The sequence below is a fragment of the Mobula birostris genome, chromosome 9, assembly GCF_030028105.1.
Source record: "Mobula birostris isolate sMobBir1 chromosome 9, sMobBir1.hap1, whole genome shotgun sequence".
NCBI lineage: Eukaryota > Metazoa > Chordata > Chondrichthyes > Myliobatiformes > Myliobatidae > Mobula > Mobula birostris.
The window spans coordinates 108,114,530-108,134,182 of NC_092378.1; the positions used below are offsets into that span (position 1 = coordinate 108,114,530).

At 42.4% G+C, this 19,653-nt stretch overlaps 1 protein-coding gene across 8 annotated transcripts in view; it reads left to right on the forward strand.

The window, feature by feature from the left end:
* rhbdf1a (rhomboid 5 homolog 1a (Drosophila)) overlaps positions 1 to 19,653 on the forward strand; it is a 383,683-nt gene that overhangs the window by 84,873 nt on the left and 279,157 nt on the right. The gene's annotated exons all lie outside the window — the stretch shown is intronic.

Here is a 19,653-nt window from a genome sequence, read left to right on the forward strand (position 1 = left end):
ATTTTCCTTCATGGCCGTGTTGTGCTTGCCAGAGGTGCAATGCTTTGGATAGCATACAGTGAATGTTTCAGAGTGAAAAAGGAAGGTTTAATATGGTAGTTCTTTTGCGGTGATTATAATTGATACCATTTTTGCTAAAAAGGACAGCAACACTTTACAGGCAATCTAGGTTAAATTCCCTCCACTGCCTGTAAGATCTTTGTACATTCTTCCCATGACCATGTGAGTATCCTTCAGGTACTCCAGTTTCCTCCCACAGTCCAAAGACTAGGTTAATTGGTCATTGTAAATTGTCCTGCGGATTAGGCTATGTACAGGGTTACATCGGGGGATTCCTGGGTGGTGCGGCTTGAAAGACCCATTCTGCGTTGTATTTCAAATAAACAGAGCTAATTGCTACCTTGGGAAAAGTTGACTATTTGGTATTGAATCAAGTCTATGTTGCTATAGGTGGCTTAGTTTGTATAATTGTGTCTGTATCTGTGCCCTAATTTAATTTGAGTGATAAGATTCTATTACACTGGCATTCACTGTTAATAGACCTGTTGCATTAAGAGGAGTTCTTCAAATCAAACAAGGGCCAGTGCCTTTCTACTGAGTAAGGAAATAGTTTGTTGAGAAACAATCAAAGGCACCTTTAGTTGTAACGTGAAGGGATTCAATCCATTCCGTCTCACTATAATTTTCCCCTTTAATCCACCCTCTGAATAGCCTAACTCCCACAATAGCCCTTACCCTCTTCCCATCAAAGCTAATGATGCACATTCTCTGTGGTATGTTTAATCTTCATAGAACTTCAATGCCTACATCTTGCAGTCGCTAAGATTCTCATCTACAATGTTGCCTCTTCCAACCCATTTGCCTCCCAAGCCACTAAAATTTCAACTCATTTGAAGCCCTGGTACCCACATGAAGGCTGCACTAAGCCCCATGTACCTAGCTTCCCTTTCCTTGCTAGCACAGTTCCACACAGAACACTAATTTTAAAGTCCTCCATGACCTTTCATTTCAAACCTACTCTCCTCTTTTCTCTCTACTAGTAAGAGTCAGTGGCAAATATTGCACTCAGCTTCACTTGCACCATCATTGAAATCTTCCCACATCCTATAAAATCGTTTTCAAGAACTGTTCATATCTTGTTCTTAATATTTATTGCTTATTCATTTATTATTATTATTTTTATATTTGCACAGTTTGTTGCCTTTTGCACATTGGTTGAACACCCAAGCTGATGTGGTTTTTCATTGATTCTATATGGTTATTCAGTATGCCCACAAGAAATTGAATCTCAGGGATGTATATGGTGACATATATGTACTCTGATAATAAATTTACTCTGAACTTTGAGAATTCTCATTCTCCCTCTACAGTACTATATCTCTTTGACTCGCACATCTTTGCTTCCTCCAAGTTCATGCACCAGTTTGATTTCTTCCTTCCCATCTACGTACTACTAAAACTCTCATGCTCTGTCTGTCTGTTTGTCTGTTTGTGACCTCCAATTAGTGCAAATGGTGCATTACAGCAGCACTTTATTTTGGCTAAATCCAATTAAAATGCGCTAACTTGCAGAATACAGGCAAAGTTCAGGGTTATATATTCGTATAAAATTGCTCATTCGCCAGAAATCAACAGGCTCCCTTTTAACCCGCGAGCCAGTCTGCCATCATGGAAATCGGGACACGACAGCTCGACACATGCGCATGGCCAACCTCAGCAGCGACACCTACCGAAGCAAAAGGGCAGGGCAGCTCTATTTTGAGGGGTCCACATTCTGCTAATCACCATCAGCATGTGCAGGATTGGGACAGATCTAACTGCCACCCATCTATAAGAAATAATTAAATCTTATTGTAATGACGTCATTGGGAAGTGGCAAGGAGAGGGGGAGAACAAGAATTGGATGAGGCCAGGGCTGCATGACTCCAGGATCAAAGAGTCAGGACAAAAAAGATGAGAGAGTACAGATGAAACAGAGGAGGAGAGGCATGCACGGCTCCAGGATCAGAGACAAACAACAAATAGTAGAAGAGATGAAGAGATGGGGGATGAAAGGGCTGCATGTCTCCAGAATGACAGCGATAGGCACAAGGGTGGCAGAGCAACACTCACAACACGCTGGAGGAACTCAGCAGGTCGGGCAGCATCCGTGGAAATGATCAGTCAATGTTTCGGGCCAGAACCCTTCATCAGGACTGAAGAGGGAAGGGGCAGAGGCCCTATAAAGAAGGTAGGGGGAGGGTGGGAAGGAGAAGGCTGGTAGGTTCTAGGTGAAAAACCAGTAAGGGGAAAGATAAAGGGGTGGGGGAGGGGAATCAGGGAAGGGATAGGCAGGAAAAGTGAAGATGGAACAGGGGAAAGCACAATGGGTAGTAGAAGGAGGCAGAACCGTGAGGGAGGTGATAGGCAGCTGGGGGAGGGGGCATAGTGAAACAGGGATGGGGGAAGGGAGGGGGAGAGAATTACCGGAAGTTGGAGAATTCAACGTTCATGCCCAGGGGCTGGTGTCTACCCAGGCGGTATATGAGATGTTGCTCCTCCAACGTGAGCTTAGCCTCATCATGGCAATAGAGGAGGCCATGTATGGACATATCTGAATGGGAGTGGGAAGCAGAGCTGAAGTGGGTGGCTACTGGGAGATCTTGTCTGTTTTGGCAGACGGAGCGGAGGTACTCGATGAAGCGGTCCCCCAATCTGTGTCAGGTTTCACCGATGTAGAGGAGGCCGCACCGGGAGCACTGGATGCAATAGATGACCCCAACAGACTCACAAGTGAAGTGTTGCCTCACCTGGAAGGACTGTTTGGGGCCCTGAATGGTAGCAAGAGAGGTGGGGTAGGGACAGGTGTAGCACTTACGCTTACATGGATAAGTGCCGGGTGGGAGATCCGTGGGGAGGGACGTGTGGCACCAGGGAGTCGCGATGGACCGATCCCTGCGGAAAGTGGAGGGGGAAAGATGTGCTTAGTGGTGGGGTCCTGTTGAAGGTGGCGGAAGTTGTGGAGGATAATGTGCTGGATCCGGAGGCTGGTGGGGTGGTAGGTAAGGATAAGGGGAACTCTGTTCCTGTTGTGGTTGCGGGAGGATGGGGTGAGGGCCGAAGTGCAGGAAATGGAGGAGATGAGGGTGAGGGCATCATTGATGACGGCAGAAGGGAAACCATGATCCTTAAAGAAAGAGGACATTTGAGATGTCCTGGATGGCAGATAAGCCAGAAATGATGTCATCAAAAGTGTCCTTCGTTAAATGAGGAGCTATATTTGCTTTGCTATGAGTCGTTCTTCTTTAATAAACTGAGGTTTCCAAAGCAAAGTGATACCAATAGCATTCAGGAAAATTTAATGTTCATTCTGGTCACATCAGACTGCGCTACCCTTCTCTCAAAGGGTGCTCCAACGGGTCACCCCGTTGTCTAGTAAATAGCTAAATACTTTAATGCAAGATGCATTTTAAAATATAAAGTTTGCTCTTGTTCTTTTAAAGTAACAAGTAGAATTCGAGCAACACGCATAAAAGTTCCTGGTGAATGCAGCAGGCCAGGCAGCATGGAAGAGGTACAGTCGACGTTTCGGGCTGAGACCCTTCGTCAGGACTAACTGAAGGAAGAGCTAGTAAGAGATTTGAAAGTGGGAGGGGGAGGGAGAGATCCAAAATGATAGGAGAAGACAGGAGGGGGAGGGATGGAGCCAAGAGCTGGACAGGTGATTGGCAAAAGGGATATGAGGGGATCATGGGACAGGAGGCCCAGAGAGAAGGAAAAGGGGGAGGGGGGGAAACCCCAGAGGATGGGCAAGGGGTATAGTCAGAGGGACAGAGGGAGAAAAAGGAGAGAGAGAGAAAGAATGTCTGTATATAAATAAAAAACGGATGGGGTACGAGGGGGAGGCGGGGCATTAGCGGAAGTTAGAGAAGTCAATGTTCATGCCATCAGGTTGGAGGCTACCCAGACGGAATATAAGGTGTTATTCCTCCAACCTGAGTGTGGCTTCATCTTTACAATAGAGGAGGCCATGGATAGACATATCAGAATGGGAATGGGACGTGGAATTAAAATGTGTGACATATCAGAATGGGAATGGATTTTAATTTACACATTACGACAACTCAAGCACAGTTAAATGCTTTTATTAGTAAGAATATAATTTCCTTTTTAAAAGTATTTACAAATGTACTATAAATGTTAATATAAACTATGCCAAGTCATTGAAAGGCACTTGATAAATTCTTCATTTCTTCACTGAAGTTGCTCACAGTGTGTCCTTTCAGTCTTTAAATTTTGTTCTTCACAGAGGCATCTGGTAAAGCCTCTTCACCACTCTCGTCACCTTGACTCGATGCACATAACGTCGGAGAAGCTCACCAGCTGCTGCTTTTCAAAGTAAACACTCTCCAATGAATTGGGTAGTGGATTTTGAGTAGAGTGGTACTGTTCAGTACCTGTACGATCATATCTCAGAACCTGCGATCCATCCTCAACACAGGTGTATGGGCTGCCATTCTCTATTCCCAAAAATTGATGAAGGTCTGGGAGAACACAGATTATCTTCTGCACCATCATGAACACCAACCAACCTGGAACTCTCATGGTGTTGATTTCCAGCACTCAGGAGTGATATTGCTGAGTCTGACTGCAGAAACTGGAGTTGTTGCTGCTATTTATTGGGGGAAGGTAAATTGTGTGACATAGTTACACATCAACAATGGTTGACAACTAGATGAATCAAATGACTAAATATGGGCAGATATACTGTTAATGTCCTAATATGATGAAGCCATCATTACAACAACCATATTTGAGCACAGTGTTTATCATCCCCTCAATAAATAGCAGCAACAACTCCAGTCAGACTCAGCAATATCACTCCTGAGTGCTGGAAATCAACACCATGAGAGTTCCAGGTTGGTTGGTGTTCATGATGGTGCAGAAGATAATCTGTGTTCTCCCAGACCTTCATCAATTTTTTGGAATAGAGAATGGCAGCCCATACACCTGTGTCGAGGATGGATCGCAGGTTCTGAGATATGATCGTACAGGTACTGAACGGTACCACTCCACTCAAAATCCACTACCCAATTCATTGGAGAGTGTTTACTTTGAAAAGCAGCAGCTGGTGAGCTTCTCCGATGTTATGTGCATCGAGTCAAGGTGACGAGAGTGGTGAAGAGGCTTTACCAGATGCCTCTGTGAAGAACAAAATTTAAAGACTGAAAGGACACACTGTGAGCAACTTCAGTGAAGAAATGAAGAATTTATCAAGTGCCTTTCAATGACTTGGCATAGTTTATATTAACATTTATAGTAACCATTTGTAAATACTTTTAAAAAGGAAATTATATTCTTACTAATAAAAATATTTAACCGTGCTTGAGTTGTCATAATGTGTAAATTAAAATCCATTCTCATTCTGATATGTCTATCCATAGCCTCCTATACTGTAAAGACGCACTCAGCTTGGAGGAACAACACCTTATATTCCGTCTGGGTAGCCTCCAACCTGATGGCATGAACATTGACTTCACTAACTTTTGCTAATGCCCCGCCTCCCCCTCGTACCCCATCCATTATTTACTTATATTCTCATTCTCTCATTCTCTCCTCTCTCCTCTCTCCTCTCTCCTCTCTCCTCTCTCCTCTCTCCTCTCCCCTCTCCCCTCTCCCCTCTCCCCTCTCCCCTCTCCCCTCTCCCCTCTCCCCTCTCCCCTCTCCCCTCTCCCCTCTCCCCTCTCCCCCCTCCCCCCTCCCCCCTCCCCCCTCCCCCCTCCCCCCTCCCCCCTCCCCCCTCCCCCCTCCCCCCTCCCCCCTCCCCCCTCCCCCCTCCCCCCTCCCCCTCTCTCCTCTCTCCTCCTCCCCCCCCCTTGCCCATCCTCTGGGTTTCTCCCCTTTTCCTTCTCCCTGGGCCTCCTGTCCCATGATCCTCTCATATCCCTTTTGCTAATCACCTGTCCAGCTCTTGGCTCCATCCCTCCCCCTCCTATCTTCTCCTATCATTTTGGATCTCTCCCTCCCCCTCCCACTTTCAAATCTCTTACTAGCTCTTCCTTCAGTTAGTCCTGACGAAGGGTCTCGGCCTGAAACGTCGACTGTACCTCTTCCTAGAGATGCTGCCTGGCCTACTGTGTTTACCAGCAACTTTTATGTGTGTTGCTTGAAATTCCACCATCTGCAGATTTCCTCGTGTTTGCAATGTAGAATTCGATAACTGTAAAATAGATCTCATTGTAAGATTTCAAATTATTTTACAAGTTAAGTGATCAGTTGGGTTTCCATTTCTTGGCAGGGATTTTTTTTGAAAAAAAAGGTTTTCTACTTTGAACACTGATTTATTTGTCATGGCATTTTCCGCAGATAGGCAGTTGAAGACCTGGTCAAGGCACAAGTCAACACACAGTATCAGTTCTGTCTATTAATTTGTGGTGTCACATTGCAATGTACTGATATTTGGATGTTTTGCAGTATAAATAGGACTTTGAAATTCTGGTTGGGGGAGGCAAAAGCTTGGTGTTAGTGATGGGCCATGTTGGAAATTGCTGCAATCATGCTACCCTTTGGCTTTTGGTAATTAAATAGATGCAAATTGCACTTAGAAATACATTGAGCAATCTGCCACTTGAAAAGAATAATTGGCCTACCAATTCACCTGTAATGTATTGCCTGTTTCCTGTTGTAAAAGTTTAAAACTAGAATGCTTGGCCTCAATCATTTTAAAGTTAATTACACAAGGATGAAAGAGCCTCCCAGCTTGTTGATTTTTGTGATAGTTAACTAGAAGTAACTCTATCCATATTTCAATAAATCCCCAATTTTATGAAATTGAGCCGCACTGCAACAGTAATTGATAAATAAGCCAGAGTGGAGATCAGAGTCCACATATTGAGTAGTTTAGTTTTATGAGGCAAGCTGGCTCCAAGTGTTGTGAAAACAAAGGTTGCTGGTAGTGTTAGTGAAATCTGGCTGAGGGCATGATGGGATCTGCCAAGAGTGTTGGAAATAGTCATGAGTCATCATCAAATGTGCACTTAAAATTATTCCTTGGGATATGTGAATGCTGCTGCCAACACCAGAGTTTTATTACTAATTTTTAGTTGCTGCTGAATTAAAGGCTGCTAGTGTCGTCAGCCTTGGTGGGTCTGGAATCAGATTCGTTGGACTAGATAAAGAGGGCAGGATTCTTATTTTTGAAAGACGCTGGTGAATCAGTTGGGTTAACTCATGTAGGTTTAAACTAGGTTTAAACGTACAGATTCTAGATACCAGCAGATTGAGTTTTAAAATTGAACAAAATAACAGATAGTGCTCTTGAATGGCACGTTTGGCAGGTCTAACAATATGGAGTACCAAAGCTTGGGAGGAAGATGTAGAGGAGAGAATAGTCCGCTTTCTGGTTTGTTTGAGGAGAGGAAGTAAATGGACAAAAGAAGGTAACATTAAGTGTGGTTGTTGGGGCATGTTCTGGAAATATGGTATATAGCAAATATTAATTTCAGCAGCAACAGGCCTTCAGACCAGAACGTGGATTGTCAATAAGAGTTTATAATGCAACCCAGAACAGTGGTCTTCCTGGAGCTGCAGACTTGGGTTGATTGCAAACTAGGAAACAGCCAATTCACCTGAAGGTGGCTGCATATATGAATGCAGCTGTAGAGACAGAGATGATTAACACTCACTTTGGGTGTGTTGGTGGGAAGATCTACGTGTTTGAAACTCAAAAGAAGCATTATGAATGCATTGTAACTATAGAAATTTTCCTTTTACCTCTGCTTTTTTAACATACAAAATGTGGTATAATATTAGGTCAGGAGTCCACTTCTTCCACGTGTGTATCGAGTATAATGCCTGCTTATTTTGCTAGATAAAAAGTTCAATAGCCACTAGCTTCAGTGTCTTTCTGGTGACTGTTTACAGTCACAACAAGCTTACCAACAAACTATGTGCAGGTCCAAGTAGTTGTTATATAGCTACAACATCAGAAATTGGTGGCAAGGATGATGGTGGCCTCCAGGTAATTGAGAAAAATTTCACTTGTGGCACAAGAAAGTGAGAAGAATGCAAAGAAAAACTTCTCCCTAGTCTTAAGCTCTTGCTGTTTACCTGCCGGTTAGCTGGAGCCAAGGTTCTTCAAATTTTGTTGGTGTTCCTTTCTCTCTGGTCAATAAAAGGCCATAAGACAAGGGAGCAGAATTAGGCCATTTGGCCCATCAAGGCTAATCTGCCATTTCATCATAAATGATCCATTTCCCCTTCAACCTCATTCTCCTGGCTTCTCCCAGTAACCTTAGATGCCCTTGCTAGTCAAGAATCTATCAATCGCCACCTTAAATATGACCAATGACCTGGCTTCCACAGCCACAGTGAATTCCACTTCACCCCTCCCCCCACAGCTAAAGAAATTCCTCCTCATCTTTCTAAATGGATATCCCTCTTATGAGGCTGTGTCCTCTGGTCCTAGATTCCCCCACCATAAGAAACGTTCTCTCCACATCCACTCCATCTAGGCCTTTCATTTGATAGGTTGCAATACAAAACCCCCTCATTCTTCGAAATTCCAGCGAGTAAAGGCCCAGAGCCAACAATCGCTTCTCATATGATAAGCCTCTTATTCCTGGAATCATTCTTATGAACCTCCTCTGAACCCTCTCCAGTGTCTTAAATAAAGGGCCCAAAGCTGCTCACAATACTCCAAGTGAGGCCTCACCAATGCTTTAATAAGCTTCAACATTACATCCTTGCTTTTATATTCTTGTCTTAAAATGAATGCAAACATTGAATTTGTCTTCCTTACCACTGACTCAACCTGCAGATTACCCCTTGGGGAATCCCTTTGCACCTTTGATTTTTGAATTTTCTCCCTGCTTCAAAAATGGTCTATGCTTTTATTCCTTCAATCAAAGTGCATGACCGTATACTTCGACACTATATTCCATGCGCCAATTCATTGCCCATTCTCCTAATCTATCTAAATCCTTCTGCAGCCTCCCTACTTCCTCAAAACTACCTGCCTCTCCACCAATCTTTGTATTGTCTGCAGACTTGGTCACAAAGACATCAAGTAATCAATTCAGATCATTGATGTAAAAACACTTTATGCGAAGACCAGCTCTCGTGCTTATTTCATTCACATGGCACAGAGTTGGAATAATTATGTCACAAATGCTGTAGAGACCTCTTTCCAACCTGTAGTTGTTATTAATTCATTACCACCTTGTGGCAAAGATAGCATTCTTCAAAAAGAATTCATGATAACACCAGAAAACATTTTGTGCAAATGTTGATCCATGCTGCTGTTATATTTTTCTGCACATTGGTGCCTTTGTTCTGTCAAATCTGCTTAATCTGTACATTTCTAAGAAGATCAGTATCAGGTTTATTATCACAAACATATGTCAATGAATTTGTTGTTTTGTGGCAGCAGCACCGTGCAAGATTAATTACTATAAGTTGCAATAAAAAGGTAGTGCAAAAAAGGAATAGCAAGATTGTCTTCATAGTCTGCTCTGAAATCTGATGACAAGAGGAGAAGAAACTATTCCTAAAGTGTTGAATTTGTGTCCATGCTTCTGTACCACCTCCCTGATGACAGTAATGAGAAGAAGGCTTGTTCACAGTGCTGAGGGACATTAATGATGGGTACTGCATTCTTGAGGCATTGACTTGAGAAGATGTCCTGTGGGGATGCTTGTGACTATGATGGAGCTAGCTGATTCTCTCGCCCTCTGCCCCTCTGCAGCCTCTTTTGATTCTGGGAATTGGAGCCTCCATGCTGGGCAGTGATATAATCAGAATGCTTTTCATGGTATGTCTATAGAGATTTGCTGGACTATTTGTTGCCATACCAAATCTTCTCAAACTCCTAATGAAGTTTACCCATTGGTGTATCTTCTTCATGATTGCATCAATACATTCAGCCCAAGATAGACCATCTGAGATGTCGATACTCAGGAACTTGAAGCTGCTCATCCTTTTCCACTGCTGTCCCCTCAATGAGGACTTGCGTGTTCTCCCAGCCTCCTCCTCTTGAAGTCCACAGTCAATTCTTTGGTCTTAATTAATGTTGACTGCAAGATTGTTGTGATGCTATTCAACCAGGTGATCTATTTTGCACCCATGTGCCTCCTCTTCACCATCTCCGATTCTGCCAACAACACTTTAGCATTGCGTTTTGGGCGCCTTGGGGTGCAGGTTGACCACAAAATTCTGCAGAACTTGCTGGCACATAATAAATTTTGAATGGCCAACAATGTTTACGTTGGAGGATTACTGAAAAAGGTCATTGGAATTTCCACTCTTTGCGAGTGATTACACTGCAAAGGCCTCTGCTTGCGGCATCATCATTTGCTGGGAATGGGGCAGGATCACAGTTGGTAACAATAGTGGTGCTGGGGAGATATACTAGAGTTCAGACTTGGGGTTTCAAGGAGGCTTTAGGAGGGAGATTATGCTCCCTTTTCATTTTGAGATGAACAGTCCATTGTGTTTCTGCAGGAGTGGCTTGGCCATATGCATTGCTGGGTGCCACTGATGGCCAGTCACCTCCATGCATTCGCCACAAAATTAATAGAATGCATGGGGGAATAGTGTGCCTTTGGTCATCAGTCCTGATGAAGGGCCTCAGCTGAAAACGTCAATTGTTTTATCCCCCTCCATAGGTGCTGCTTGACCTGTTGAGTTCCTCCAGTATTTTGTCTATGTTTCTCTGGATTTCCAGCTTCTGTAAAATCTCTTGTACTTTAGCCATTTTGGAGCTTTGAGACCTTTTTACACTGCCAGGTACATTTTCAACCACTACTTAGAAAGCTGGGAACCTTTTCCTTTTTCCAAGATGTAAAGTTTGCTTTACCACCCCACCTTTAACTATGTATTAAGAGTCAGAGGTACTTTTTTATGGGAGGTAGGATGGGGAAGGAATAAGCAGCATTCAGCTTTTAATGTATATGGCATTCTTGGGGTGAGAACTGGATTTTCCATGGTCCTAAGCTTCAATTGGCTTTAAACTGAGTGAATTAAATTCTTGGAAGTTGTTCAGCCCTGAAAATGTACCTGCTTGAGTACTGAAAACATGTACTCACATCTACCATGATGAAATAATGAATTCCAGGAAAGTTATGGGTAGAATTAATTCCCACTATGGTAACAATCTTGACCTGCTGCAACTCACCTACAATCACAAAAGGCCTACAACAGATGCAATCTCACCAGCTCTCTAGTCTGATTTGGAAAACCTAGACAACTGTCAAACAATCATCACGGTGCTGTTTATTGATTACAGCTCAGCATATGACACCATTATCCCCTTTGTACTAGCAACCAAGCTTCAAAACCTGACCTTCTGTGCCTCCCTCTGCAACTGAGTCCTTGGCTTCCTTATTCAGAGACCACAGTCAGTGCAGATCAGTAATAATATCTCCTCACTGATAATCAACCATGCTCACTGCAAGGATGCGTTCTTAGCCCACTATGCTACTCTCTACACTATGATTGTGTGGCTGAGTGTAGCTCAAATGCCATCTATAAATTTATCAATGACGCCACTGTTAGTAGATTCTCAGATGACAATGAAAATGGATATAGAAGTGAGATCTATATTGAGTGGTGTCACGACAATGGCTTCACACAACATCTGCAAGATCAAGGTGTTTATTGTGATCGTCAGGGAAGGTAAGCCACACTGGTCCTCCTTGAGATGTTAGCGGTGGAAAGGGTTAACAGCTTCATGTTCCTGGGTGCTAACATCTCAGCGGCCCAACACATTGCAGTCATGAAGAAGGCAATGTAGTGGCTCCTTGTTAGGAGCTTCAGGAGATTTGGTATGTCAACGAAGCCTCTTCTAAATTTCCACATATGCAGTGGAGTGTGTTCTGACTGGGGCCTCCATACCAAGCTGTGATGCAACACATTTGCAGGATTGTAAGAGGCTGCAGAAGGTTGTAGACTCAGCTGGTTCCATTATGGTCACGACCCTCTCCACTGTCAAGGACATGTTCAAGAGGCAGTGCCTGAAAAAGGCGGCATTCATCACTTAAGGGTCATCACCATCCAGGAAATGTCCTCTTTGTGCTATTACCATCAGGGAGTTGGAAGATCCACGCTTAACAATTCAAAAACCTCTCCACTTCTTCTTTTCCATCAGATTTCTGAATGGCCCATGGATACTACCTCACTATTCCTTTCATGTTTTTTTACAATCTTTTTATAATTTGCAGCAGTTGATAAATTGTTTTGTGGCACTGCTGCCACAAAATAACAAGTTCCATGCCATCTAAGTCAATGATATTAGATCCAATTCTGCCTTGCCTTCATGCCAAAGGAGGATCCAGAACGTAGAGGACAGAAGCCTGTGTTTTGACCTGGTTCACTGAAAAAATGGAAATCCTTAATGACTGGATGCTCACAGTCAGATTATCTGTTCCCTTTTTCCAAACCCGTATTTAGAGGTGAGGATGCATTTGTGAACTTACAGCATGGAGACTTACTATGTTTTTTGCAAGAAGGTGAGGAAGGGAGCCACTGGTGTTGGAGTGGATCTCAATGTGACATGCCACCTGTAACTGCTGACTCATAGTTCAGGCACACCTAACTTCAATCTTAACCTCTGCCACCCAAGTGGAGTCTGCGTATTATTTCATTGACCGCTGAAGCTTTCTCTGGATGCTTTGAATTCCTCCTACATCACAAGTACGTTTGGTTTAAGTGGTTGTTTGGCCACTGAGTTGACCTCAGTGTGTGGATATTTGGATCAGTTCTGGTGCAAGTTAATTGAAGTATTGGGTGAATAGTTTGCAGAGAAAATGGATAGGGGAGTAAAATTGCTCTGTGGGCAGCATCTGCTTGATGGACTGAATAACCTCCAATGTTATGAGGATATGTGGAAATGTTTCAAATCTGATAAGTCGGCTATTGATTTGATGCTTATGTTAAAGTTGGACATCGGACCAATGGGTCGCAACGATTCTCCAATCCTGGAGTTGACATCGAATGGGAAACCTTGGGTGCTTATTGCAGCAGGCAACCCAGCCTATTCGTCTGCAGTAAGCCCAGGTGTCTCTGGTAGTCTTGCTTCAAAACATCTTGCATGATTATAACTGCCCCAGATAATCATTATCTTGCTGCAACACTTGCCAAAAGTATTCTCATCACAGACTGATCCATCTTTGGCTTTTTGCATAGTTCCATCTACTAACAAGGTATGCTGAAATGGACCTCTGCAAACCCAACCATTTTTTACCAGCTTGGTGGTGAAGTTATTGCCTGCACTGCACTGCATGTGGACTGCAGCCCTTAATTCCCAATTCCACCCCATTAATTTTTCAAGGATAAGCTTTTGAGAAGATGTTGCTGTTTTATGATAGTTTTGGGTGAGCAGCAGGAAAGAAAGTGGAATAGTGTCCCAGAAATTAACATTGAGATACTACAGTTGCCAGCTCTTGTTGTTGTTTGCTACAGCACTGTTTTGGATTGAATATTATGAGCACTCAATCCAAAACAGTTGCTTATTATGTCCTGGAAAATCCGAGTCAATTGTGAATTCGGTCACTGCAACATTATTGGCTGCAAAACTGAGAATCAATGCAAATCCGTTGGGAATTGCAGACAGTGCTGCACAAAAGCCCTCTTGTGTATGATTCATTCCTCAGCTGGTTCTCTGGAGATGACAGGAGGAGCAATGGTTGGGAATAAACATGGTGTCATGAAAGTTGTAGTTCGGGGGAGGCAGTAAGATCTCTGAAGCATTTTATATTCTTTTTAACTGTTGTGCTTATGCTTAATAGCAATGAAATTAAAATGTGAGGAACACAACCATTTCAGCATACGTTGTTTGTAGATGATACAGTGCAAATGCCCAAGGATGGATCAATGTGCGATGAGTATACTTTTGCCAAAAGTGTTGTAGAAGTTGCAGTAAGATGATGATCTGGGGCAGTTGTAATCGTGAGAGACATTTTGAAGCGAGACCACCAGAAACACCTCTGCTTACTGCAGACTGAATAGGCTGCGTTGGTTGCTGTGGTATTTGCTCAAGCCAGTGAGACCTCAGGTAGTGAGACTTTTCCAGAATGGTTGTCATAAAACACAGTGTCCCTTTATGGAATAGGAAATGCCAGAGACAGACGAGATAGCAGAAGGATGGGAAACATATCCAACAGCATTTTGTGTGTGTGTTGCTTGGATTTCCAGCATCTGCAGATTTTTCTGCTTGTTTGGAACTAAGGCTCTATTGTCTATACAAGCTTCAAAATATCATCAGCTACCTGTTTCAAGTTTTAATTAGCTTTAGCACCTCTATTAATGACGAATGACCTTGCGAGTAAGGAATTAAAACAAATATAATTTACAATGATTAATATCCGTAACGAATGAGCCAATTCTGTACTAAAAGTAGCAGCTTTCACTTCAGATTTCAGAACAGTGTGCATGACAGGGGTCCATGCTGTTCTCATTGTGTACACTTAGAATAAAGGAATGCTTGAGTCGTAAGAGTGCGTGTGTTCTGGGCCCAGTTATTTTATTATTGGCAGTGACAATTACTTTGACAGTGTCCTATTTCGGATCAGAAGGGTCAACTATCCCTTTAAGATATTACATCTGATTTCTGTCAGAATACTCTGTAGAATGGTTCCATTCAGCAAATTAGGTCCATGCTAGCTCCCTGTGAAGTAAATTTCACGCCTGGCCAATTCTCCCTCTCGCTTGTTTTCATGTAGCCCTGCAATCGCTAGTCTCGCATGCCAGTCAATTCCCATTGATCCTGTTTGCCACTTAGCTACACTTTTTCTGAAGCCAATTAAGCTGTCTCAAAGTGAGAGTAATGTATGGTTACAGTTCTGCCTTTGATATTCTCCTGAGACTCGCTGTTCTGTCCTCTGGAGGGGCAGGTCATTTTGTATGGACATCACTTCCTGTACATAGGCTGTTTTTAAATATATCTCTATCAATTCCTGCGTGGGTTAATTTGGATTTTGATTTGAAGCATACGCTGGAAAGACATCCAGCTCCATCCTCCTTTTAATCACACTTGAAATAGGAATTTCTGGGAATCTTAAGCTTGTGTTAATATTGGTAAATATTTTGTACATGGATATAATTTGACAGAAGTTTATCATTATTACGATGTTATTGCACCATGTGTTGATTGTTTACATGGTAGAGTTATAAAGTATTGTGTTTGTGTTAACACCAATTGTGAGAATAATTGCCAGTATTAGTATATTCAGGCGTACAGTGAATCTGTAATGAATTTAGAACATATTTTACTTTCTGTAGTTTCACAAGTAAGATCTCATTTAAAAACCCTGAAGAAAGCTTCCTTCTTAGGTGATTTTTGAGAAGGTATTTGTTGCATAGCTTTGTACATGTGCACTGTGAAGACAGTATACTTGCTGATGGGACAAGTTAAGACAACGTACTGAAAGGGTGCACATTGAAAATGGAGACCACTGCCTGTTTGTGTTGGGTGGGGATATACTGTACAGAAAAAATGTAATAGACATTCTGTTTTGTTTTCCACCTTGTGAGTGACCTGATGGGTCTTGGGTATTTATTAGGTTCAGTCAATGAAAACAAATAGCTCTATAAACTGGCACAACCTGTTACATTTATTTGTTGTGCAGGTGTCCATCAGATACTTTGAGTTAAAGTGGACTAAAATTTTTGGCAAATCACTTTGTGTTACTGGAGAAAATTCTTGTTTGAATGTAGTCTCATTAGTCCCATTATGAAGTTCCCACTTGAAGCCAAATGTTCTGTTTCACATTGATATCTGCATCACGTATGTCTCCCCTCTTTTAAACTAACTTTGCAAATTACTTTCAGTCATCAACGTATGAGACACCAAAATTTCCAGTTCTCTCTCAAGATAACTTTGACCAAGTTTTGTTCATAAGACCATAAGGCATAGGAGCAGAATTAGGCCCTACGGCCCATTTGAGTCTGCTTTTCCACTGCGAAAACTGATGCAAAATAATTCATTTCATCCACCATTATTAGCTCTCCAGTATCATTTTCCAGTGGTCCAATATCCACTCGTTATATATCTGGAAAAAAGCTTTTGGTGTCCTCTTTTATATTATTGGCCTTAATATTTTATCTTGCCCTCTTTTTTTTAAAGCTTCCCAATCTTCTACCTTCCCACTAATTTTTGTTATATCCCCTCTTTTCCTTTTATGCTAACTTTGACATCCCTTTTCAGCTACGGTTGTGTCATCATCTCTTTAGAATTATCTTTGGGATCCTTCTTGCACCTTCTGAATTGCCCCCAGAATCTTCAGCTGCTGCTGCTCTGCTATCATCCCTACTGTTGTCCAGTTTCTCTCTTACACCTGTAATTCTCTTTATTGCACTGTAATACTGATACATGTGACTTAAGTTTCTCCCTCTCAAACTAAAGGGCGAATTCTATCATATTATCACTGTCAGTGTAATTTTTTGGTTTAGGCTATTTACATTTAGCAAATGGCTTTGGCTACCAGTCTCCTTTTCCTTGATAATGTATTGTAGATTTAATTTGGAACAATGGATTCCTAAAAGCTGTGAATCCCAAACCAGATGCTGCTGGCCTCTGTGGGAGGGAAGTGAATCAGAAGCTGTGAGGTTTGTATGTAGTTTCAAAAGAAAACATTGTATATACTTTGTAAATATGGAGTTGTCCTTTGTGTTTAGCACAGAAATATCAAGCCCCACGTTGGGCCAGCAGACCTTTCCACTGAAAGCGTCTCCATATGATGCCTGCTGTACCTTGTTTTATCGAATAAGGAAGCTGCTGTGTATCTACCAGTAACTCTCTCCAGCGATTTCATTCACGCAACAATCACCACCTCCTAAGTGTTCCTTTTACATTCAGCTCCTTAATCATATCCCGTTGATTACACGACACTTAATCTAGAAATGCTCATTGCCTAATGGGCTCAACCACAAGGTGCTCTAAAAAGATACTTTGTAGACCTTCTGTGAATTCCCTCTCTTGGGATCCATTTCTCCTATAGTTGAGGATTTATTTTCATTTAGCCTGTTTGATATTGTTGCTGGCTTTCCCCACCCCCCTACAGCTTTTTTAAATGTACCTTTATATAATTTGGAGAAATTTAACATTTTTGAAATTGTGTGTATCTATATATTAAAAAAAATATGGATCATGTTGGAGTTTAATGAGATGGTAATACTTAATCACTGCTTAAGCCTGTTTGGACAAGTGTACTAGAATTTTACTTGGTGCCCAGGATGTCTTCCTAAGAACAAAAACATTCGTGGAATCAGCACCAAGTGGGGATCATTATAACATTTTTTTAAAGATGTGTTACTATCAACATTACTGCACTAGGAACTTGGTGGAGACATCTGACTTGTTGAACTTGTACCGAGACACATCTCTGGGCTGAGAGCCATGCAACCAAACACAGACTGGCAGCTTCCATCACATCCCGTAGGAAATAATGAGAGAGACGAAGGTCTGCATACATGTGCAGCGGGCACTGCCAGTCCCTACTAATAAATAGCCTGTGCTCACCTCAGTGACCAAAGCACATATCTCAACACTGAGTCCTGACCAGTCCTATAAAGCAGCCTGTCCATCTGGAGGTGGTTCATTGTAGTGAGCAGGGATTTGCTCCAGCTTCCTGGCATTTGAATTCTTGCCTCATTGGCACGTAGCAGCATTGAAAGCAGGGTATTGTGCCAAGATGGAAAGGATTCTATCTAAATCTCACACAGTTTACAGCAAAGTGTGATGTCAGCAGTAGCTTTCAATTCTCCACTGGAAATAGTTTACAAAGAAATCTGAACTTAGGATCAGCATTATGTGGTACCTCATGCAATTTAAGTGATGTTGTGAAGGAAAATCTAGGATAGTGACTGGAATATGGTTCTGACTGAAGTAATTCTGTATTTGAAACATCCAGAATAATGGGCCACTCTTGTAGGGAAAAAACAAATACAGTGAAGGAAATGATTACAAGCTTGCCACTTAAAACAGCGTGTTGTTTTGCTTCAACGTGGCCATATTCTAGGGTGGTGTTATCCACTTAGATCGAACAATCCGCATATGTCTAATAGAATTATTGATTTGGTAAATGAAAAGTGAATAGTAGATGGTATGAGTGGAGAAGTGACTTGATACTCGGAGCATAATTACAGCATGGAAGGAGGCCATTTGTACTGGCTCTTCATGGGTAGTTCCTCTCGTGACTCCCACTGCCTCTCTGCCTCCCCAACTCCTTCTCTGAGCAGCTTCCCCTCAGGCCTGAAAACTCTTCCAATTCAGATCCATCCCGATCACTGTGAGCACTCTAGTTTTATCTGCCAACACAACTGCACTAAGCAGTGCCTTCTACATCCTGTCCACTCTGTATTCTTCCTGAAAGCATTTCTCCTTCTGTTATTTCTAGGTCTTTTGCCAATCACCTTTACATGTGCCCTAGTCCTTAGCTGTCCCTCAATGGGGAGGGGGGAGAAATTCTAACTGCATTGCCAGCTCCTGGGTTTAAAAGCTGCTCTGATCTCTCTGCATCCTCCCCTACACGAAAGAGCTCTGATGACTTGCGGTCAAGATGGCACTGAGCTGCGATGTTTGATTACATGGCTCAGATTAATTGTGTTTTTTTTTAGGTTTTTATGTGGTTGGTTTTGGGGTAGCATGTGGAGTTGGGGATCAGGTTAGGCTTTGGGGATATGGATTGATGGTGAAATGGAGGTCAGGGCCATGAGCCAGTGTTTGGACTCCTGGACTAATGTAATGTGGGGGTGGGGGGGAGTGTGGGATCAGGGTTTGTTTTTACTGTTATTGTCTCGTTTTGTTGCTGCTTGTGTTCTGATGAACATTGTGGGCATGCCAAGTTGGCACTGGAATGTGTGGCGAGATTAGCGGGTTGCCCCAAGCACATTCTTGAGTGTGTTGGTTGTTAATACAAACATTGCAGTTCACTGTGTGTTTCACTACATGTGATAGCTATATCTGTATCTGGAAGATAAGGAATCTAGCCTTCTCCAGTCTTATTTGTATCACAAAATGTCTCATCCTTGTATTTGTTTTTCTAGCACTCTGTAAAGCCTTCGGAAGGGTATTGCCCAGAACTAGTATTCTCGTTATGACCAAGCCAATGGTTTAAATCTTTGACATATTATAATATTTTGTTATGACTTCCTTGCCTCCTGTTTATAAAATGCAGGATACAATATGATGCTTTCACCTCTTTCTTGTTGAGGTTTTATAAAATCATAATGGGTATCAACATCAATAAGATGAATAGTTGGTCATTTTCTCCCAGAGGGAAGAAGTCAAAAATTAGAGTGTACAAGGTTAAAGCCAGTGGGGAAAATATTTAAAAGATATCCCAGGGCATTTTTTTTTCAAGCTGGTTGGTGCTATGTGGAACAAGGTGCCAGAAGAAGTGGATACAATTAGTGTTTGAAAGACATTTGGAACAGTACATGGATCAGAAAAGTTCAGTCGGAATAGGGCCAATGGAGAAAGATGAGACCATCTCAAGTAGGCAACTTGGTTGGCATTGGCAAGTTGGGCCGACAGATGTCTCTATGCTCTGACTCCACCTGCCTTGCCTTGTACCCCAGACTTCTTTTCTTTTTAAATTTCCACCTTGAAGTGGCATAATAGGTATATTCACGACTAATTACGGATTGTTTTCATTGGTGAATATAATTCTGTGGGCT